Source organism: Choloepus didactylus, chromosome 16 (genome assembly GCF_015220235.1).
Source record: "Choloepus didactylus isolate mChoDid1 chromosome 16, mChoDid1.pri, whole genome shotgun sequence".
NCBI classification, from domain to species: Eukaryota; Metazoa; Chordata; class Mammalia; order Pilosa; family Megalonychidae; genus Choloepus; species Choloepus didactylus.
Window position 1 is genome coordinate 60,832,951 of NC_051322.1, and position 22,605 is coordinate 60,855,555.

Below are 22,605 nucleotides of genomic sequence, written 5' to 3' on the forward strand. Positions count from 1 at the left end.
GTCATATACTTGTTGTTTACTGATAGGATAAGAACCTAAGGACCATCTTTATTCAGCTTCTTATCCTTAGGAGCTATAGCTTCTAGCACATAATGGACACTCAATCACTATTTGTTGAGTTGAAATTAATCCATGGAAGTTGGTGAACGATTGTTTTCTATGCAGACAATAGGAAAAATAAATATAATTTAAGGTATAGATAGTATGAAGGAGTTTGGTTAGATATTAGGAAGGTTTTGGACAGCACCAAATACCTTTTGAATGATTGAGTCAAATTCTTCGTTTGAATAGCTAAAGTCTGCTGAGATTGTCTCAGTGGTATATCATTGTTTACCTCTTCATTTTTTTGTTCCCTTCTGTTCTAGTTTGCTAATGCTGCTGGAATGCAAAATACTAGAAATGGATTGGCTTTTATAAAGGGGGGTTAATTGGTTACACAGTTACAGTCTTAAGACCATAAAGTGTCCAAGGTAATGCATCAATAGAGTACCTTCAGTGAAGGATGGCCAATGGCGTCCGGAAAACTCTGTTAGTTGGGAAGGCACATGGCTGGCATTTGCTCCAAGTTCTAGTTTCAAAATGGCTTTCTCCCAGGACGTTCCTCTCTAGGCCACAGCTCCTCTTCAAAATGTCACTCTCAGTTGCTCTTGGGGCGTTTGTATTCTCTTAGCTTCTCCGGAGCAAGAGTCTGCTTTCAATGGCCATCTTCAACTGTCTCTCATCTACAGCTCCTCTCTCAGCTCATGTGTGTCCTTCAAAGTGTCCCTCTTGGCTATAGCAAGCTTGCTCCTTCTGTCTGAGCTTATGTAGTGCTCCAGTAAACTAATCAAGGCCCATGCTGAGTGGGAGGGGCACATCTCCATGGAAATCGTCCTGTCAGAGTTATCACCCACAGTTTGCTGGATCGCATCTCCATGGAAACACTCAAAAGAATTACAAGCTAATCAATGCTAATCTGTCTGCCCACACAAGATTTCATCAAAGATAATGGTGTTTTGGGGGACATAATACATTCAAACTGGCACACCTTCTGATCCAAGTGGGTAGTAAATCTCATACTTTCAGATGAGACAGGTGGGAATGGTAATATGGAACTTGCACAGAGTAGGTGCCCCATAAAAGTTGTAGACTAACCAAATGAATTAGTTTTCTAGGAAAAGATAGCCCATCAATTTAGAGTCTCAGTTCCTCGGGGTTGTTCAAAGGCCCCAAGTGTATTTGACCTTGTGAATTGACTTGGGTAGTTCCAAAATTTAAGCTTTGATGTGGAATGAAAAAGGTGGCATTTAAACAATAGGCATGAAAGTTTCTTGAATGGTTAGGAATTTTCCATCTCACTCGGAGGTGTAGATACAGATGTTCTTGAATGATCCCCTGCTAAGATCTCTTCTGGCTCTTCCACTTTGAGAGTAAATAGGGATAATCAGAGAAAGGCAGTCTGACTTGTTTATTATTATATACTTTCTTGTGTGTGGAAGCCAGATGCTTGGTCCTACCATGATCTGGGGAAATAAATGATACTCTTGGCATTAACTAGATAGATGCTACTGTGGGATTGTAATTTTAGGGGGGGAACAAAGCACATCTTGCTCATACAAGTTTCATAATTATATAAAGAGTTGATCTCATTTGCAGATTCTGTCTTCTGATCACTAGATTGTTTATTGCTCTTCAGTTAGAGAAAAGGAGGAGAAGCAAAATAATAATCAATTAAAGTTGTTGAGTGCTAGGCATCCTGGTGATAGAGCTGGTTAAAAAGGATGTTTTCTAGATTTTCCATGTATTTAATCTGCATATACTCTTCCTTGTTATCATCAGTATTGGTGAGAGGATTCTTTTTTTTTTTTTTTTTTTAACTAGCACCTTTGTTAGAGATATATTAAGGAAGAACTTCTATTTTTTTTAAACAGCTTAAAGTTGACAATTATTTTTTCTTACTAATTAGCATATGTCACTGGCATTACTTGAAAGGAATCATACAATAGAGGGGGAAAATAAACAAACTTGTGGAGTATGTGTTTCTCTGATTATACCTTGAAATAAATAATTTTTAGTCATTTTAAATAACTTATCTCTGTGTAGGTTGAAGTCATTTAGTTTAGACTTAACTTTCCCTTTGCACTAAAGTTGTCTAAAATCTATAAGCAACTTGATTGCCCAATTGTGGTAAGTAAACTTGAGTCTCTGAAATTATCTACTGCTTCTGGCTCCTTTTGATGACCCTGAAGAAACACCTCAGAGAACTGAGCTGGAGACTTGGTGACAATGAGCACTTTAACACCTACATATTCTAGAAGTCACTATTACTATGATAAGGGTCAATTTTTAGCAGAGGATATCAGACCAAGTTTGAGGTGATTTGATGCCCCTGAAGTAGATCACCCCGATTCATCGTAGGAGATGAGCTTGGGAGTCGCAGTAGAAATTTGCCTTCCTGGGGTAGGCCCCATAAGGTAGAGAGAATCCTACAGTAAGAGATTCCCAAATCTCTTTTACTCCCAACTACAATGCCCTAAACACCCAGCTTAAGTACTTTATTTGGTTACAAAGACTGCCTTTAGCAACTCACCTCTATCTAACATCCTGACATATTTCTTATTTTACAACGTTTGCCCCACTGTACACAGATCATATAACAGTGATCTGACACCTCCAGTTTACCCTCTCATTGAGTGAACTACGTGAGAGTAATGGATCTGCAAACAGACACAATCTGTGGGCAGAGCCGGCTACATAATTTGTGGGCCTAGTGCAAAATGAAAATGTAGAGCTCTCGATTAAAAATTATTAAGGATTTCCAGATGATGACAGCAGAGTATTAAACCGAGCATGGGGTCCTTCTGATGTGGGGCCCAGTGCAGTGCGCTAGTTACGACGTGCCCATACACCAGCCCTGGTTCCGGGGCCAGGAATGCTGAGAATAGCGGGCCTGACCAGAGCCCGCACCAGAACCCTGGCCTTACTTGTTCTTAAATGCTCAGTCCTCATTGTGTTTTAACCTGTGTAAACATCACTGATAAATAACAGCGAATCCTTTTTTAAAAACAAAGTTCGACACTTAAAAAGAATATGATAGAATACTTGTACTGGTTTTGCAGGGTGCCCTCTGGTGACATGACCACCTTAGGTTGTCCAGATTGCCAATCAGGCAGTTCCGGAGACCTAAACTTATTTGTGTGTGTGTGTCTGTGTGTGAGAGAGAGAGAGAGAGAGAGAGAGAGAGAGAGAGAGAGAGAGAGAGAGAGACAGACAGACAGAGACACGGGGGTCAAGAGATGACCAGGGCCCTATTGTAGACTCTCTTTGAGGGTCAGTAGCCCACAATGCTACCTCCCTGGCTTCCACAGGGCTGTATTTCATCAGCAGAACAAAGAAAATTACTGCTCGGGAAGGGATGCTCTGAGATGGAATAAATATTTGCCGTCAGTGCATCAGGCCCTCCGGGCAGGGAGGCCTGGGGAATGCAGCCGTGAGCACGTCTCCCTGAACAGCTGGGGCTTGGGTGTGCAGTGCCGCCAGCAGCACCAGCAGGCTGTTTGCTGATTCTGGAATCTGTTTTCTTGTTTGCCTAAATCTTAGTTGTTGGAGGTTTTGTTCTCATTCTTGATTAGAACAGTTCTGGGTCTTTTACTTACAGTCTTGTTTTGCTTCAGGGAGGAAGATGGGAAAGTTCGGGTTGCAGCAGTTTCCCTTTGAGAGGAACAAAGAGCTTGGTTTAACATGCATGTAGAAAAGGAAAAATAAGGGCCAAAACTGGCTGGGTGATTGCTGGGCCTGCTTTGATACATTTTCTAACAAGCTACAGGTAACTTCTGGCTTTCTCTCTCTTTGAGTCTCTTTGCTTGTAAAACCTATGAGCTGGTGATTGAGGATAATGTTTACCTTTCTTTAGACAGACCTAGGTGTATATAAATCACCGACAGATTTTCTTAGGTTATTTGTACCCATAGATACTTTATTGAGCCTGTACAGCTCATGAATTCCTTCTTCCCTGTTGTGGTGCTAGAATGAACATTCCTTTTGTTCTAAAAGTTGGTGACTCTCCAGTCAACTGTGAATAATGAGAAGTGTCTGCTCTTACATTTTAAACTTGTGAGCTGTCCTGGATTTCTCTTCTCTGGCAATGATGCTCAGGAAGGGGGATTATGGGGTTGTGACAGGAGCACTCAGTCCTGACCATGGAGATATGGTTGGGAAAGGAGGGCGCGGCCCCGGGGAAGTGGACAGCAAATGGCCCACATGGTGAGTGAATCAGCCATGCAGTGCTGTTACAGATGAGTGATATTTTGACATGAGCATGACCCTGGCTTTTATTCTGTGATCTTCTTTCAGGAGCTGGGAAACCAGCCTTTTATTGCAGCCATGGCACTGTGTTTTGGTCTTCACAGCTTCAGGTGACCAAGGTAGACTGAGGAAGGGACCACAGCTGAGGAATGGAATTGATTCAAGGGATGAAAAATCGGACTTCTTACTTAGGAGGAGCTGTGGAAGGAGGTGTGGCTGTTTTGCGGGAGAAAAAATGCTGAAGGAATTCTTAATGGACTTTGAAATATTAAATATGTTATTTAAATGGCACTGATTACCTTTTATTCAGCAGACCCAAGACAGTCAATGGGAAACATTTAGACTTGACACAAAAGAGAACCTTTTTAATAGGAGAGATGACTGAACATGGAATTGGGTCTCTTAAGGAAATTGAAGAATGCCTTTAAAAAAACTATTTAAGGATGGGCCAGATGACCACGTGGGTGGACAGTTTAAGTGAGGTGCCCTTCAGAACTTATATTCTGTGGTCTCAGACCCCTTCTTCCTCTTCCTCCTCCTCCTCCTTCTCCTCTTCCTTTTCCTTCTTCTTTGCCCCCTCTTCCTTCTTTTATTATGGCAAAATTCACATACCTAACAAGTTTAAAGTGTACAATTCAATGGCTTTGACTATATTTACTCAGATCTTTTTTTGGCCCACAGGAAGATGTTAGCAACATACTCTCCGGGTCTGGGGGCATGGGACACCCTCCTTACTGACAATGTTGGCCTCGCTCCTAAGGTTTCTTTTTTAGCACTGTCCCCTGTCTTTCAGGGTAAGCCACCCTCTGATGTGGGCAGCCTGGTTGACTGCTGTGAGGAGCTTGGGTCAGTTCTGGTCACAGTAGAAACCCCGCCGTGGAGAATAACCACAATCAGTGCATGTGGCAGGGGACAGAATCAGTTGGCACAGCCAATGCTTGGCCCAACACACCTCCTTTAGGGAGGTCCTCATGGGCAGAAAGGGATAATAGAAAGACTTTCTGGATCTTGAATACCACGGTTTGCAGCCCAGTTCTGCCACTTATTAAGTGAATGACTTTGGGTGAGCCACTCAAGTTTTCTGAAGCTCACATTCTTCATCTATCAAATGAGAATGAAATTAATAATACCTAATTCAGTGAGGTTTTATGAGATTCAAATGAGATGGGTGAAAGTTCTCTGTAAGCAGTAAATTCCCATGCACCTGTCAATCTTGATTGCTGATCAGAGTTGGCCTTTTGCACACACTTACCTGGCTTCCGGCATCCCTGTTCCTCTCTTCTGCCACTTGTTCGCTGGCGTCTAGGACCCTGGTGTAGCTGCTGGACTGTCTGGGGTTCTGACTTCCTCCTCCCAAGGAAGATTCAGGGTGTCTCAAGTATCTTGGTATGTAACCTTCCTTTACCTTGTTCTTTCAGGATCCTAATCTCAGAGAGGTGGTATTACGTGGGTGATAGTGGATGGATCGGCTAAACTAACCACTCCAATCACTTGGATCGCAAGTAGGCAACCTTTGCCAGATAACGCCGTGCATGGATCCAGGGACAAGGCACGAGCTCTTTAAGAAGGCCCTTGAAGAATGAACGTAGCTGGTTAATGGCTGGGATCTCTGGGTTCTCTGAGAACCCACAGGGGAATATTTCTTTTTGTCCACAGACACTGTTACTCTCCTAGTTAAATCAGGGGCATCTGCTGAGAGATTCAGTGTGACTGGCACTGTCCTTGGAGAAGCCAGGGGCTGGGAGGAGGGGCACATCTTCCTGCCTCACCCCTCAAAACACACACTTAACACACTCACACACAGCCTCTCTGACAAGTGCAATCAATCCATAGAGGTTAGATTGGGGGCACGTCAGAGAGCTAAATTCTGAACATTTGTCAGTAAAATAACGCTGCCTCTTAAAACAGCTCAATGATGTTTCCGTGCAAGGTGCTTTCTGTGGGTATTTACATATATAAAAATATATATGTATATAATCTATGTCTATGTAGAAGGTATATCTTTAGCAGCAGTATGTATATAAACACATATCCGCACATGCCCAAATATAAGTCATGAAACAAAAATGATTGAATTCACATAAGTTACAATATTTATGTCCTGTGGATGGCTAAACTTAGCTACAACATCTAATTTGCAGTGACGTCTTTCTTTAACAAGTTTTATAAGGAGGGATGATTTAAGTCAAGGAAGAGCAGTGACTCATCCACATGGTGGGCCAGTGGCTGAGCTAAGTTTAGAATAGAAGGGATGCTAGGATCTTCTGGGGCTTAGATTTTTACCAAGTCATTTTGCTCTTCCACACTGATTTTTTTTTAAATCATTATTTAGGTAAAACCAGAACTTGTAATGTAATAGCAAAATTCTTGTCTTCCTTATTTCATTAGTTCACTTTATATATCTCAGTTTTAGATTCCATTTTCTACTCCATTCAGATAGTTTGGGCTTATTTTAAGTTGTTTTTCAATTCATGGTATGAGATTTTATCAAGTCGATTTTTACCAGGGAATTATGATAAAGGTAAAGGTCTTTAGCAACTAGACAGGGAAATGGAAAGACAATTGGGGAAAGTAAGAATTTTTTTCCCCAGAAGAGAGGAGTCAAGGAGCAGAATTACATATTGTTCAACATTTATTCAAAACATCTTCATTTAATACCTGAACTAGGAGTTAGGACTACAAGGAACAGAAAGATTACCCTTTAGGGGCTCACATTAAAACAAGTGATTACCATGCAGAGGGAGGAATGTAATAATAAAGGTGTCATTAAAAAAGTTACTATGGGGTCCAGGATGAGGGACTGACCAAGTTCTAGTTGAGAGGTGACGATCTAGAAAGAAGGAGGAGAGGATTGGGGCCTTATGGAGGTCATTTCTGGGAGGGAAGGGCATTCCAGGCTGGTGGACACGTACAAAGGCTTGGAAACATGCTGTGTGTGGGTACATGAGTCTCCTTTGGATTTTAGTAGCTAGGGCTGTCTAAATGCAAAAGGTTGCTCCAAGGAAGGTGTGTTGCAGAGGGAGGGGTTCTGGACTTCAGGACCTTTTAAGATTCTTTAAATTCCACTCTCCCTGATTCTTAAGATTTTCCAAAGATGAGGATTCAGATACTCTTGGTTCTGGTAAGGTGACAGGTAGGGCAAGGCTTGTGACCTACATACCTTTTCACATGGCTGGGGAACCATGGTGTAGGGCGGTGGGTTGCACTCTGGAATTACCTGAGGGGGCTTTGAAAAAAATCTTCATGTCCAGGCTGCATCATAGACCAATTAATCAGAATATCAGGGATGGGGAGGACCCAGACATCAGTGTTTTTAGAATTCTCCAGGTGATTCCAATGCACAGCCAAGATTGAGAATCATTGACATGGGGCCTTGGGGTGCAGAGTGTGGGCTCAGGACTAGGAATGTCAGCATCACCTAAGGACTTGTTAGAAATGCAAATTCCTGGTTCCCACTTGAGCCCTAGACATATGAATGAAAATCTCTGAAGGTGGGTCCAACAGTCTGTTTTAACAAGCCTTCCAGAAGATCATGCTGAAATTTTAAGAGTCATTGGTGTGAGATAATTTGTTCCAGGAATTTCATTTTCCTAATTGCCTCAGCTACGCCAAGCTTCACTCATTTTCTATCTGCTACCATTATCTTAACCAGCCATGAGAAGGCACCTCTCTCCGTGGCTTCCTGGCTAAGTCAGCAGTTCCTCACTCTTCATTCCAGTCTGGTCAGGTTGGAATTTTCAAAAGGAACTTGAATGAAGGAAGGCAAAATGAGAATGAATGATGTTCAAAAGCATAAAAAACATTGATTATTTGGTATACCGATAACTGAAAGTTACCTAAAGCCCTTATTAATTCATTTACCAAATGTACAGGGAACACCACAGACACAGTGATAAATTAGAAGCACTTCCAACCAAAGGGTCTCAGGGTTTTAGGGAAAGTCCAATGTGTAAATAAATGTGTGTAATGAAGTGTTTGTGGTGCCATGATGGAATCTGTCCTTTATAGAATCCACTACCAGAGAAGGGCCCATTGTGAGAAAAGAATATGGAATAATGAATAAAAAAATAGTCACAGGCCTTGAAATGGGGTCTTAAGTTGGAGCGTCATCAGCATACTGATAAATGAGCCTCCGCTCATCACAATTTAGGGGATACATAGGCCAGACCTATGTTAATTTTTCTCACCGCCATATCCTCTGCATTTAACACGGTGCCCTGCACTTAAAAGGGTCTCAGTAAATATTGTTTAAAAAAAGAATGAATCTATACAGATTAAGGAGAAGGCCAGAGCCAGTCTGTCTTTACCCAGCCTGAGAAACCCCAAGCTGCCATAACCTTGGGTTGACCTTGGACTTGTGGAAGGACTGGGGAGGTCACTTTCTTCCAGAGCTCACTCTTCTCTCTGAGGCAGTCTCTGTGAGACCTGGACTGGCTCTACTCACGTAATTGCTTGGTGTTCTCATTTCCCAGTCAGGTCTGGGCCACTGGGTGAAAAAGGTCCGCTGCATCCTGGCTTCAAGAACCCCATGCCAAGTATTAGGTTTGTTTGCTGGGATGTTGCTGATGCTCTTTCATCTCTCTAGAAGATTCTTGGCTCTGACCTCTGAAGCTCTTTTGCTTGCCATGTTAATGCCATGTTTAATGTAGCAATGCTTATTCATAAACCAGTTGGTAACAGTTGGTGACCCCAATGGGTTAAGCTTGGTTTTCTCATTAGTATCTTTGGCTCTAATTTGGTTCCATGTTAATGTTCACTGTATGATTCAAAAGGGTGGACTCCACCTTTTCTCAGCATGCAGTCCTTTTTTTTTTAATAATTCAGTTTTATTGATATATATTCACATACCATGCAGTCATACAAAGCGTACAGTCAGTTCACAGTACCACCATGTAGTTGTGTGTCCATCACCAAAATTAATTTTTGAACATTTTCATTACCACACACACAAAAGTAATAAGAATAAAAATTTAGTGAAAAAGAAGAATTAAAGTAAAAAACATCACTGGGTGCTTTTTTTTTTTTTTTGGCGCTACCATTTTTCTACTCCTCCATCCATACAGTGGACAAAGGGGAGTATGATCCACATGGCTTTCCCAATCACATTGTCACCCCTCATAAGCTACATTTTTATACAATCGTCTTCAAAATTCAAGGGTTCTGGGTTGTAATTTGATAGTTTCAGGTACTTACTGCTAGCTATTCCAATTCATTAGAACCTAAGAAGGGTTGTCTGTATTATGTGTGAGAGTGCCCACCAAAGTGACCTCTCAGCCCCTTTTGGAATCTTTCAGCCACTGAAACTTATTTCATTTCATTTCACATCCCCCTTTTGGTCAAGAAGATGTTCTCCATCCCATGATGCTGGGTCCAGATTCCTCCCTGGGAATCATATTCCACGTTGCTGGGGGTATTTACACCCCTGGGTGTCAGATCCCACATAGAGGGGAGGGCAGTGATTTCATCAGCACACAGGACTTATATCTCTATTTTCTTTCCTCTGTCAGAAGCAGACCCCTATCTGCTCCCCACCGTTTGTGATTGTCGGTCACTTTCAGTGTTTGGTTTTGGGAGCATGTCAGTTTAGGCCTTGTTTGCACAGCCCTGGTGCATGACCTGACCCAAGCCCAGTTTATACCCAATGGCTTTGCATCTGTGATTCTTCCAGGTGATCCTATAAAGACTACTTGCTGCATCTCCCATTACCTTAGCCACATCTGCAGTACCACAGCTCTATAGTGGGAGAAGGGTGGCTCTCTTGCCAGTTTGTGACTGGGGTTTGCAGGGCCCTTTATATTTACTGTTTTTCTGTCATTGCCTCTGGAATTTCTAGCTGGCTTGAAATTGCTTAAATTTTGCTTGCCCCACTTAAAAATTCTCCCTATTGTTGGATGTTTCTACTTTAAAAACTTATTACATTCTGAGGTGCTGGTAGTATTCTAGCTACTTTATTTGGGTGATGGCTACATAGGTGGGTTCAGTTTGTGAAAATGTACTGAACTGTACATTTATGAAATGTGCACTTCCCTGTAAGTAGGTTGTATTTTAATAAAAAGTAGAAAGTCTATTATTAAATATTATCACAATATACATATTTGGACACAAAGTTTTTTTAAAATTTTTTTTAAGTTTTCTAGGCATGAAATGACTAGATTATAAACTTTTTTTTAAATTTTATTTTTAATACATTTTTTATTGTGAAATTTAACATATATACAGAACAGTGATAACTTTCAGAGTATGATTTAACAAGTAGTTAGAGGGCAAATTTCAAAGAATGTTATGGGTTACAGTCCAAGTTTAAATTTTAAAAACACTCTGGCTAAATTGTTTTCAGTGAAGTCTATCAGCCTACATTCCAACCATCAGCACTAAATATTCTTACTTTAAAATACTTTGGTAATATATAAGCAAAACAATTTCATTTTTTCAATTTAAATTTAAGTATTCATACAGTTGAATGTGGCCCAATTTAGAAATTTTAAATTATAAAAGTAATCTTTCTCCATATATATATACACATATAGACATTTACATATATATAAATATAGTTATCTAAACACAGGAAACACATGTATATGTATATCCATATATATATACAAATATGTATGTTATATAAATACAGATATATAAAAACATGTATGGTATATATACATCCATTGTGGAAAAAATCAGAAATGTAGAAAACTAGAAAAAAAATTTGGTTAGATCTTTAAGCTCTGAATGCTATGACCATAATATCAGAAATAATATAAGAAATATCATGTAGCAAAAGTCATGGGAAAGGAAACTGTTCACAAATCATCTCTAATTAAAGCTGCTTTATTTTTAATTGTTAAGTGAAAACCTAGGTACATTTCAACGTGATTGAGAGCCACCTGAAATAGTGCACACAATTTGTATCTTCAAACAGTTACAGCTGTAAAGACAAAGAGATTCTCTTAGATTTTACTAAACATTGAAATGATGAAGATTCCACTCATACTTTTAATTGTATTTCACTTAAAAGGTGACAATTTTATTTTGTTGCTGCAGACACTTCAGAAAGTCTTGCTTATTCTGGCACATTCTGAATTTTGTTCAGGAAGTATTTCATTTGGAAACTAGCAACAATGGAAAGTCTGATGTCTGTAATTCAGGAGTAATTGCTGCTCAGAAGGTGCATCTTGTTCCAAAATGTCTCCCTGTGTTTATCCTCCTCCACTCTAATAGCCCTCCATATTTCACACTGAAGGACAAAATGCCTATTACCATGCTTTCACATTCTCAGAGAATACTAAAGCTGTATGTGCCAAGCCTTGCCAAGATGGAATTTTCTTACCCAATGTTTCTTTCTAACCATACTTTCAGAGCAAGTAATTGGGCTGGTTGCTGCTAGCCTGTCTTAGGTTGGCTCCTCAGAAGCACACCCTGAAGATTCTTGTGCAAGCAAAGCGTCCCCTGGGAGAGAAGGTGGGAAGAGGATGTTGGCAGGGAAAGAGGCCAAGCAAGGGTATGGTAGCAAGCACGGTCTTCCAAGAGTGACCGCACAGAGCTGTCTCCATTAGGTCGCAGAGAAGCTGGACCTGCGCCTGTCCGTCATTGGGGCTGCCTCCTGAGGGACGTAAATTCCCAGGCATGTGTGACAATCTCTGCAGGCAGCAAAGCAGGTTCAGACAGCTGGAGGGCAGTCCTTCAAAAAGGAGGCACAGGGAGGGCCCGGCAGTTGGGAGTGATGTGCGCTGGCAGCCAGTGCACATGAAAATGGAAAAGGGATTCTAATGCACTGTTCATAGTGTTTGTTGCATCAGCTGAAAGGTTACATGCGAGGTGAAGGAGCTGGGTCAGCCAGGCAGAGAAAGAAGAAATTTTCATCCATTTGAGCTTATGCTCCTTAGCTTTAGTTCTGTATCATTAAGGGCCACCGTTTCCCATGTCATCACAGTAAACATCTGGGAGAACTTCGGGTATGGGTGAAAGGGAAATATGGCTATGATAATATAATTGAAAATGTGTATTTATGTTATGGGCCAGGTTTGGCTCAGAGCTTTAGACATGTTCCTTCATTTGACGAGGCTCCTAGAGTTTTCAGTGGCTTGTCCCAGATCATGTAATTAGAGAGTAGTAGAGCTGGGTCTACAGACCAAGAGCAAGTCCATTGTGCTTTAGACATGTTCCTTCATTTGATGAGGCTCCTAGAGTTTTCAGTGGCTTGTCCCAGATCATGTAATTAGAGAGTAGTAGAGCTGGGTCTACAGACCAAGAGCAAGTCCATTGTGCAAAACAGTTTCCTGAGCTCCTCATCTCAGGCCTGTGGATCAGGGCGTTGCCTTTGCCTTGCAAGTGAGAAGAATCCATGACAGAATTTTGGATGAGGACAAGGCCACAGAATTCTTTCTTGGGGCACCATTTCCTTAACGACACTTACCACAACTTGCAGTTATATATATTTCCATCAACTTGTCTGTGGTCTGAATTGCCCCTCGCTGTGTAAGCTCCACAGCTTAGTTCACCGATGATTATTGAGTAGTGGATGAGTGGGTTGACTGCTCAGCATCTCCCACCCCCAGCCCCAGCCGCCCCTGGACCATGGTGAACCATAAAGACTGTTCCTCTTTTTACCTAAGTGCATTCGAAGATTACACATACCATGTGATGGCTCTGTAAACCTGGATAAACTATTTAACCTCTTTGAGCATTGGTTTTCCTGCTGGAAAGTGGGGATAATTGCACCTTCTTCAAAAAGATGTTGAGATGATTAAATGTGATAATTATATAGTGAGTCTAGCATGCAATAGGACTCAGGAATGTTAAGTGGGATCAGGTGCAAAAATTCAACTGCTATGGGGGTGACTGGGAGAGGGGCTTTATCTTCCCATTGAGTTATAACCAGGGATTCAGACTCTAGACAGCATTCTTGGCTTTATCTCCAACAAGTCCATTCATGCCCTGCCTGTGGGCTGTGCCTCAGGGAGACCATGCACCTGTCTGAGCTCCATGAGAGCTACAGGGCTCCTGTGTCCGGGCGGACACTGAGGGCCGATGGAGGGCTCCCTGCGAGCCCCACCTGCTGCCATCAGCCATCCAGGTGGATTGAATGTGCTGTCCCCTAGCCACAGCAGGTTCCTGAAGACACTCCCATTAACCACTTAATATGTTCGGGAGCCAGTAATCCTGGAAGCATTGTGCTGTCAATGAGGAAGTATTTCTCAAGCAGGTTGAAACATCTTTGTTTCTCTGCCCTTCCTGTCCATTCAGAGCAGGTGCCTGTTGTCATGGTAACAGAAACAAGAACAAGCAAGAGTTTTTGAGTGGCCTAGACACTTTTGTACAAGAAGGGTGAGGCTGAATTGGAATGTGGACTTAAAATGAAATAGCATTTTCATTCCTCTCTCTCTATGGAGAGCAGATGTCATGATGGTGTCTCAATCTGTCCCCCAGAAGTAAGCATATTCAGTCACTGCATTTGAGGATTAAAGACAAGAGAGAAAAGGAGATGAAGAAAAAGAAGCTCTCATCTTTTCTCTTTGCTCTTTCTAAACTATTGCATCCAGGGATATGCTTCTGGGAACATTTTGCCACTCTCTTGGGCTCAGTGATTCTAACTAAAATACACATCATTTTTGGGGAAAATGTACATTTCTAATTTTCCCTTGGTCTCTGTGTTTCAAAAATACATAGGTGAGGTTCTATTTTAAAAAAATAAAAAACAGAAAAACAATTGGATTTGGTTTGGAGTTTAATGAAGAAGAGTGAATTTTTACTTACTTATTCAGTCTGACCAAAACAGTTCTTCCTATGCCAGCAGGCTCTCCTTCAGTTCCTTCCCACCTTCAACACCAACACTGCATGTCTTCTCAGTTCTCTTCTTTACCGTCCCCTCCTTTTCAAGATCCACCAAACTTACCCAACAACAATCTGTTGGTGAAGTCTAGCAGACATCTCCCAGTCCTTGCCTTTCCCTCTCCTTCTCCCCTCTTGCTTGTTTGCATGCAGATGTTTGGTATGTTTCTATTTTGAAAGAGACCACAGAAGAGCCCTTAAATCTTAATCAGCCCAGCTGCTTGCCAGGGCACAGAGATGGCTTGTTGGCTGAGCCCTGCCTGCCTGGACTGTATAAGAGCCCATCACCCGGGAAGTGCAGGAGTCCCTCATCTCTGACACATAGAGAGGTGTGCAGAGCTGCCGTCCATCAACCCTGATCCGAACAGTAGGCCTCCCAGGGCACTCACCACAGTGGGATCTCTTCCCCTGTTCATTTGGGCTCTTTGTGTTGTGTAAGCAATAAAGTGATCACTTGCTAAAAACCTCTGTTGTGCCTGAGCTTGTGTTCCCACAGCACACCATGCAACACCTTGCTCCACAGTGTCCACACAGCATACTCTTGTCATTGATGTCTAGCTTACTTGTGTGACGCTCCAGCTTGGCACTACTCCCACTGGAATATCCATTCCTAAGCACCAACTCTCTCTCCTCATCACAGGGCATTGGCTCCCTGATTCAAGCTGTCCCCCTAACTCCAGAATACCTTCCTGTTTCTCTGTTTGTGTTCAAAGGCATCAGTCCCCCAAAGTAATCTCGATAGCCAACAGAATGAGCAATTGCCATTAGAGACCTGAAGCTGGGGGCCTGAGGCCTGGAGCCTGGGTGGGATGGGGCAAAGGTGAGGATAAGAGGAACTTATGAAAGAGAGGAGACAGTGTAGAGCTCTGCAGTCTTCTGAGATCAGGTGCTCTGCAGTCTGCGAAGCTCAGCTAGCATCCAGGATGTTCTCCTATCTAGCTGTGAAACTTGGGAAAATAACTGAACTGCTCTAAGCCTCAGTTTTCTCATCTATAAAATAAAATAATATCAGTTACTGCCTTAGAGTTGTGAGAATTGGATGGAATAATGCATGCAGATACTCAGTGCTGTACCTGCCACATGCTAAATGCTCTATAAACTTTATTTGTTATTATTTGTTAATGTCACCATCACTAGAGATAAACTTTGCTGATGTTCATAGACTGCCTCTTAAGAAAACCTACTCATCTGGACAAACATCTCTGCTGGTAAAGTTTGAGAACATAAGAAGTCTCAAAGAATGAAAGTGGGCAGGTTCTCACTTGTGATACTTTTTAAGCATATTAGATTTGGGTATTTCAAGTTCAAGAGAAGAACTTGAAGAAAACACTCCTTACATTTGCAAAGCCGGGACAAGTATATAAATGGAGTCCTAAAAGCCCTGTATCTAAATGTTAAAAGTTGGACATCAGGCTACCAAACTGTAACTCGTCATCACTTTCCCTCATGACAACCTGTAAGGCAGCTTTGGATTTGGAGTTCTAGGACTCCTTGGTGTTTTGCACTGGAGTAGGTGACTGGGGAAGAGCTACTCTAGGCTCTTGGGCCCAGGCCTGTCCCTCCTTCTGCGGTCCTGATGTCCCCTCCCTCCACGTCTGAGCGCTGCCTACTTCCATGCCCTCAGGCCTGGGGTGAGCACTTAGCAGAGGTACCCACGTCTGGAGGATGGGCCCTGAGAAGTGGTGTTGCACAGGCCCCAGGAGTGGACTTGGGGGTCTTTTGACCTGGGAACCCCAGGGTTCTGAATACTCGGAGCCTGGCCTAGAAGAGGGCGCTTGGACTCTAGGGTTGCAAGTTCCTTTGGCCCTGCAGATTCCACAACCCATGGGGAGGGACTCAGCTGGAGAAGGGCCAGAGTGGAAACCCAGGCCAAAGTCCCATCTTGCCTGGGCCTGTGATACTTCCCTATTGCTAGTGAGGAAAGAGAAATCTGGTAACAAACATTTTAAGTTCCTGCACACACTTAATGAAGGGCTGATTAAAGCATATTAGTAGTCTGTATTTCACAAATAAGTCTAGTAAAGCATTACTATAATTACATTCTGGTAGCAGAATTACCTTTATAGTATCAGCATCTCAGTGTTTGCTTATAGTGCAATAAAATACATTCAGAATCAATACCATATGTTGCTGAATTAGCTAAAAACACCATTTGTATTTTTGCTGTCTAAAATATGCCTCACAGATTTCACCTCTTCATTCATTCAGGCAACAGTTATTTATTGAGTGCCTACTACTTGCCAGATCCATGCTAGGCACTTTAGATACTATTAATAATCAAATGAAGAATGACTGGACCTTCATTTTATAAACAGTTGACATAAGGCATTAAATTGGAGATTCAGGCTCAGAGAGGGAAAAGTCTAGGAGTTTGCTGGAGAGGATGGGGTGAATATCTGGCTGGAAAATATTTCTTGATTCATCGCATACTCTTGTTCTCCTGCAACACCGCTTGATTTCTACTTGCTTAAGAATATGCCAATTATGGAATTTAGAAGTATTCTTGGGGCCTTTACAACAAATCTCAAACCCTGCCCATCTTCACTTACCTCATGTCTCACTGGCTCATGATCTAAACATGTAGACCTGGGATGACTCCCCTGCTTGTTTCCCGACCAGACTGTGGGGTGCCAGGGTCCAAGGAGGGGTGTATAATAGTGACCTGGTCAAAGGCATTTAGGTGAATCCAGAGATGAAGGAACTGGGACACGGCAGTATCTCTGAGGGTGGATCTCAATACTTGACCCTTAGTAGATGCTTAATAAGAGTTTGTTGGGTATTGTAATCCCACCACTGTAAAGAGATTTGGCCATCAGGTTGAGGCTCTATTAACAGTGGCACCAGGGCACCAAGGTTCTAATAACCAAAAATCTAGTTCCTGCCTTGTGGTTGTATGTGTATATATGAAATAGTAGAATTGGAAGAAAAAAATTGCAACCTTAAAAAGAGTGAGTATGTGGAGCGGGGAGACTGAGAATAAGTGACCTCCTTTTAGAGTTCTAGCTAAATTAGGATTCTTTCACTGTTTATTTGAACATCAGAAAATACTACCTGTGTAAATATATGCCTATAACGTATTGAAATCTTGTCAATCTAAACACAGGAGGAAAAAGCATGAAGATAAAACCACCCCTGACCAAGGAGTTGTCATCATAAAAGCACTTCCTGGGTGCTATGAGGTCAACAGCCACAGATGTGGCACAATGGACAATAGTCACCTTCTTTAAGAAATGATAGTAATATCCACCCCACCCAACTACTAGGATCTTTAATTTCCTTGGGCACACAGGCAGAAATCCATTTTCATATATTAAGAATTTAACTGCACAAAGAAGTTCTACTTTTAAAATATAGCTACCCTGGTAAACTTATCTTAGAATGAATGCTTTTAACCCTTTGCTTTCTTTCTGATCTCTCATGGAGCCAGCCACACTGAGAGCTGGATTGCTGGTGGAAGGATGGGAAGGACGTTGGGCCACTTGGTGAGATGGAATCAGACTTGGGAGGGTTCTGAGCTCAGGCTTCTGGGAGGGGAAAGGACAACTGAAGTGAGATTAAGTGAAAGAGGACAGGAAAAAGGGAGGGAGACTAGTGCTAATTTTTTCCCCCAGTTATTTTGCTTAAAATCACTTCATAATTTCTTTTCTTCATAGGGGAAGCATGTGAATTCAGTAGAACTGTCAGAAGCAGTCAGACAGCTGGGTACTTTTTTTTTTTTTAACTTTTTCTGAATGTAGGTTGCAGTGGTCTCTTTCTATAAAGAACAGAGTAAGCAACAAAAAGATCTCATGGCTGAACGCAAAGCCACTCGGCTGACAGGGCCATACTGGGCCTTGGACTCTTCTTGTCCTTCCACTCTGCTGACTTTTCCTCCCCATCATCTGAGTCATGGCAACGAGAGTGGGAACTGGATCACTGTGGCATCATTGTAATTAGTGTAAAGAACTTAGGCCTGTCACAGCTTTCCCTGAAAGTCAAGTCTTTTTGTTCATTTTCGGTTTGTGTGTGGTCTAAGTACCTGGATTATCGCTTGAACTTTTTATTTGTGGTCACAGTCTTCCTATGCCAGGTTGTACTTTTCATTATTATTTTTAATAAGAATAGAAATGTATTTGTTCACCGGGGAAGCCAGTATCACTCTCCTACATTTTTGACAACGGGCAAAGAAATGCCTAACCCAAGAATTAATGAGGTTTGCAAAATCTTTGCCATTTCAGTAAGGTTCCTGGGATGAGCAAGGTCAGTGTGTGTGGGTCCTGTGTGTGTTTAAGGTAAGTGGCTACTGCACTTGTATGGTTGAAGAGGATTTCTCAGATTTTGAGGGTTATTTTAATTCTTAGAGAGGGAATTGTTCGTAACAGAAGATTTTAGTTTTGAACACATTTCACATGATGGGCCGAGTGCCTCTACTCATCTCCCATGAAGTGAATAGCTTCCAGGAACTGATGCAAATGGTTATTTAACCTTGCAGAGGGTTTTGAACTTTGGGAGAGTAATTTTCTAGCTTTCTGGAACTGTTTTTGTGTATAGGACCTCAGGACTAGAGGTTTTTTATAAGCCCCAAATTGCAGCGATTTGCAGCAAGACGTAGGTTCAGGGCACAGCTCCATTGCCCACTTGTTGCTGGAGCTTGGGCATATTGCCGACACTCTCTGAGCTCAGCTTCCTCATTCCTCTTCTGGAAATAGGATGGTAATTGCTATCTGGCAGCGATGCAAGAATACAGATACGGTGTGTGAAATACCTAGCACAGTACTTGGCACATGGTAAGTGCTTGACAAGTGTTCGTCCACTCCCCTACCTTTTCTCTCTTTCCCCAGGCTCATGCAGTGCAGGAGAGAAGGGAGCGTTGCAGTGACTTCATGAATTTGAGAACTTCAGAGAGCCATCCGAAACACGGACTTGGATCATTGAAGTTAAAAAAAAGATCCTAACTTTTTAATGAAGCATAGCATACGTACAGAAAAGTGTGCAAATCATATGTGTGCAATTCAGGGAATTGTCACCAAGTGAATCCATTTAGCTCTAACCAAGATGAAGAAACAGAATATTACTGGCATCCCCAAAGACCCCCCCACCTCACTACCTTCTTGCAAATGTAGCTCTATCATCATAGATTATTTGGTGTATTTTTGAACTTTATACAAACAGAATCACACAGAATATGCTCTTTTGTGCCCTTTCCCCTTTCCTCAGCATTATATTTTGAGATTCAGCCATGTTGTTGCATGTAGCAGTGGTTTGTTCTGAATCATTGAATTTTCAAGCTGATAGAGACCCTAGAGCTTCTGCAATTTACCCCACTCATTTACTAGAAAAGGGAAGTGAGGGCCAAAGAGGTGAATTGATTTGCCCAAATTTACAAGACTAGTCAATAGTACAGACGTGATTAGATTCCAGGTCTCCCAATGTCTAGCCCAGGCCTGCTTCCTGAAGTATCTGTAGCTATCACCTACGCTTTTCATATTCACGGCTCAATTGTTAAGTAGTTTTCGCAATTTGTATCAGGATTAAAAAAAAAAAAAAAAAAGAGGTGAGGGAAAACCAACCTCAGCCTTGTGGACATGTACAAATTATAGAGTTGGTGATTCTACCATCACCTTTGTATCTGATCCTCTTCTCTGTACCTAGATTGATCTTTGTTGTCCTGGCTGTTCTCAAGGTAAGAATCAAGTGTACATCTTAGAGTTTCTGGGCCAGGAATGGATGGTTGGCAATATCTCTACCTAAACCTTTATATTGATGAAATGTTATTCCATTTTTTAAAAACTTCAAAGGAGAGTCTACAATTTCTACTTTTTTTTTCCTTTTTAAATGCAATTTTATTGAGATACATTCATATACCGTACAGTCCATCCAAAGTATACAATCAATGGCTTTAGTATCATCACATAGTTGTACATTCATCACCACAATCAATTATACTACTTTTAAAGCACGAATTGGATTTCCCTATTTAGTCTGAAGCTCCAGTATACAGTTTAAGGTCAATTTATTTTTATTTAAACCTAAAAGTTCATTGGAAATAGTTTGTAATAACAGATGATTGCTAATTTATATCATATGCTACATAGTATATGCAACTCGTTATTGCTCAGGATGCCCCTAATATGATGAATTCCTCTGAAGACCCACTGGTCTTGATGCAACTCCCCAAGCCTGGCATGGTATCTGCAATCCTAAAATTGAGTTGTCCCATTAGATTCAAGCAGTATTCCAAGCTCTCTGTTGAAATGCGTATTTGTTAGCTGTGCATTGGCGTGCTTTATGCCATCAGTGCTCTTTACTGCCTTAACGCAGAGATAGGACAGATCCATTTGGTTAAGATGGAAAAGGGAAGAAGAGATCTGGTTGGGGACCTGCATTGGACTGGGGAGAAGGACAATTTTCCCTGTAACAAAACAGACTAGACTACATCTCATATAATATGAAATCCTATTCAAAAACAGTTTCCCTTCTTTAATCATCATTATCCCTTAACAGAGGAAAGGGATAAGAGCCCTTGTGTTAGGGGAAGGGTGTGGGAGGACAGGGGGAGGAGAATAACCATGGTGTGCTCTGAAACTTTGGAAGCTGCGATCTCGGGTATTCCTCCAGCTCTGGATAAGTCTAACTATTGTCCTGGGGTTTAGTTCCCATCTTTAATTCAAGGATAAGGATAGACTTGCAGTGGGGATAAATTGGTAAAATAGGAAGAATACTTTATGATCTTCAGAAGCGAAAAAGGTGTTAACGCTCAGAGCCAGCTTTTTAAATTACTGTAAGAATGCACTGGAGGCAGAAAACACTTAATTTCGACTCTAGGTCTTATATTAGGAATTATCCAATGAGCAGTAGACTTGATAAAACCAGACATGTTTTGTTACTTTAGGGAATGAGCAACAAATCATGTACCACCTTCGTGTGCCCATTTTGGAAAAGGTGCTTTGCTTCTTTGATTTAATCAAAGTTGTTAACATTGGGCCCAGTCTATGGGCTTCTGATGATGCCTGTAAACGGTTTCCAGGAGGGAAAAGGAGGAAGCCCCTTGGGTCAATAGGGTTAACAAGTTGGACATATCATCTGGAAAAGAAAAAAATTTGGTCAACCGCTTCAAAAAACACTTATGGGAGTGGTTCCATGATTTTCTCACCCACATATGTTCCTGCTATAGTTGTCTGTTCAGCTTCTCTGCTTCCAATAGAGTGAAGAAGGAAAGTTTCAGAGCTGGGGAAATCAGAAATCTTTGTCTGTTTCCCACACTTAAATCCCTGAACACTTGAACACCTGAGCTATGGCCTCTTGGAGTTTTACATGTTTCTGAGGTAAGCCTTGTTTACTTGCTGCATAACAAATTACTGATTTGGTTACGTGTATATTATCAGTGAGAGACAGTAGGTGTGTTGGGATTCCCCAAGACCACTTCCAGCTTCAGTGACTCACTAGTTGGACTCACAGGCCTCGGCATATAGACACAGTCAAGGCTGTGATTTATTACAGTGAAAGGATAAAAAGCAAAATCAGCAAAGGGAAAAGGAGCATGTGGTGAGGTCCGGGGGAAACCAGGCACAAGATTCCCAGAGTTCTCTCCCTGTTGAGTCACACAGGATGTGCTTAAATACCCCAGCCACTCGCTGTGACAACACATGTAAAATGCTGCCGACCAAGGAAGCTTGTTAGGTACTCAGGGCCTGAGGTTTTTGCTGGAGGCTGATCACGTAGACAACCTCTGCCTGGTGCCTATTCAAATTCCAGACTCCCAGAGGGAAGGCAGCATAAATCAAATTGTTTATACAAACAGTTTGGGCACAGTGAGCCACTCTGATCAGTTCTGGGAATGGATGGAACCCTCCTGAAACCCAAATTCCAACCAAGGGCCAACCTTGTAAGCAGGCCTTTCAAAGGACAGCAGTCTCAGGTCTGCTGTGTTAACTCTTTTTTTGTAAAGGATCCCAGAAAACAGTAGTCTACTGTGTTATTTTCCCCCAAAGTCTGTGGACTCTCTTTCATGGTCATGGATATCAGAAGACTACGTTCTCCCTTTTGTTAACAATGTCTCCAGTAGATGTAGTTGGGGCCTGTCTGTTTGGGCAGGTGGGCCATCTATATGGAGCATGAATTCTGGATTGAGTGTTTCGTAAGTGGGCTGGCGGCTCTGGTCTCAGTAACTCAGTGGTGAAGATGACGCACATGTGGATTTTCATCAAAGAGTGTGCTCCTCACATTTATATGTGCTATTTTATATTCAGCAATCTTTAATGTCTACATGTGGCCCCAAAGCTTCCATTTCAGACAAGAGCTAGTCAATGGAAGTTTTTGCAGTGGTGGAAATGTTCACGTTCTGTGCTACCCAATATGGGAGCCACTAGCTGCAAGTGGCTGTTGAGCATTTGAAATGCAGCTAGTGTGACTGAGGAGCTGAATTATAAATTTTATTCAATTTTAATTCATTTAAAATTAAAATTTAAATAGCTACATGTAGCTCGCTAGTGGCAACTCTATTGGACAGTGTAATTCTAC

General features: G+C 41.8%; 1 protein-coding gene across 1 annotated transcript in view; it reads left to right on the forward strand.

Annotated features, from left to right (window-relative positions):
- Positions 1 to 22,605, forward strand: part of ADCYAP1 (adenylate cyclase activating polypeptide 1) — a 405,353-nt gene that overhangs the window by 34,937 nt on the left and 347,811 nt on the right. Inside the window, exon 1 of the transcript XR_005212225.1 lies at positions 20,766 to 21,410. The gene's annotated coding sequence lies outside the window, so the exon portion shown is untranslated. Of the gene's footprint in view, positions 21,411 to 22,605 lie in introns of the transcript that reaches the window.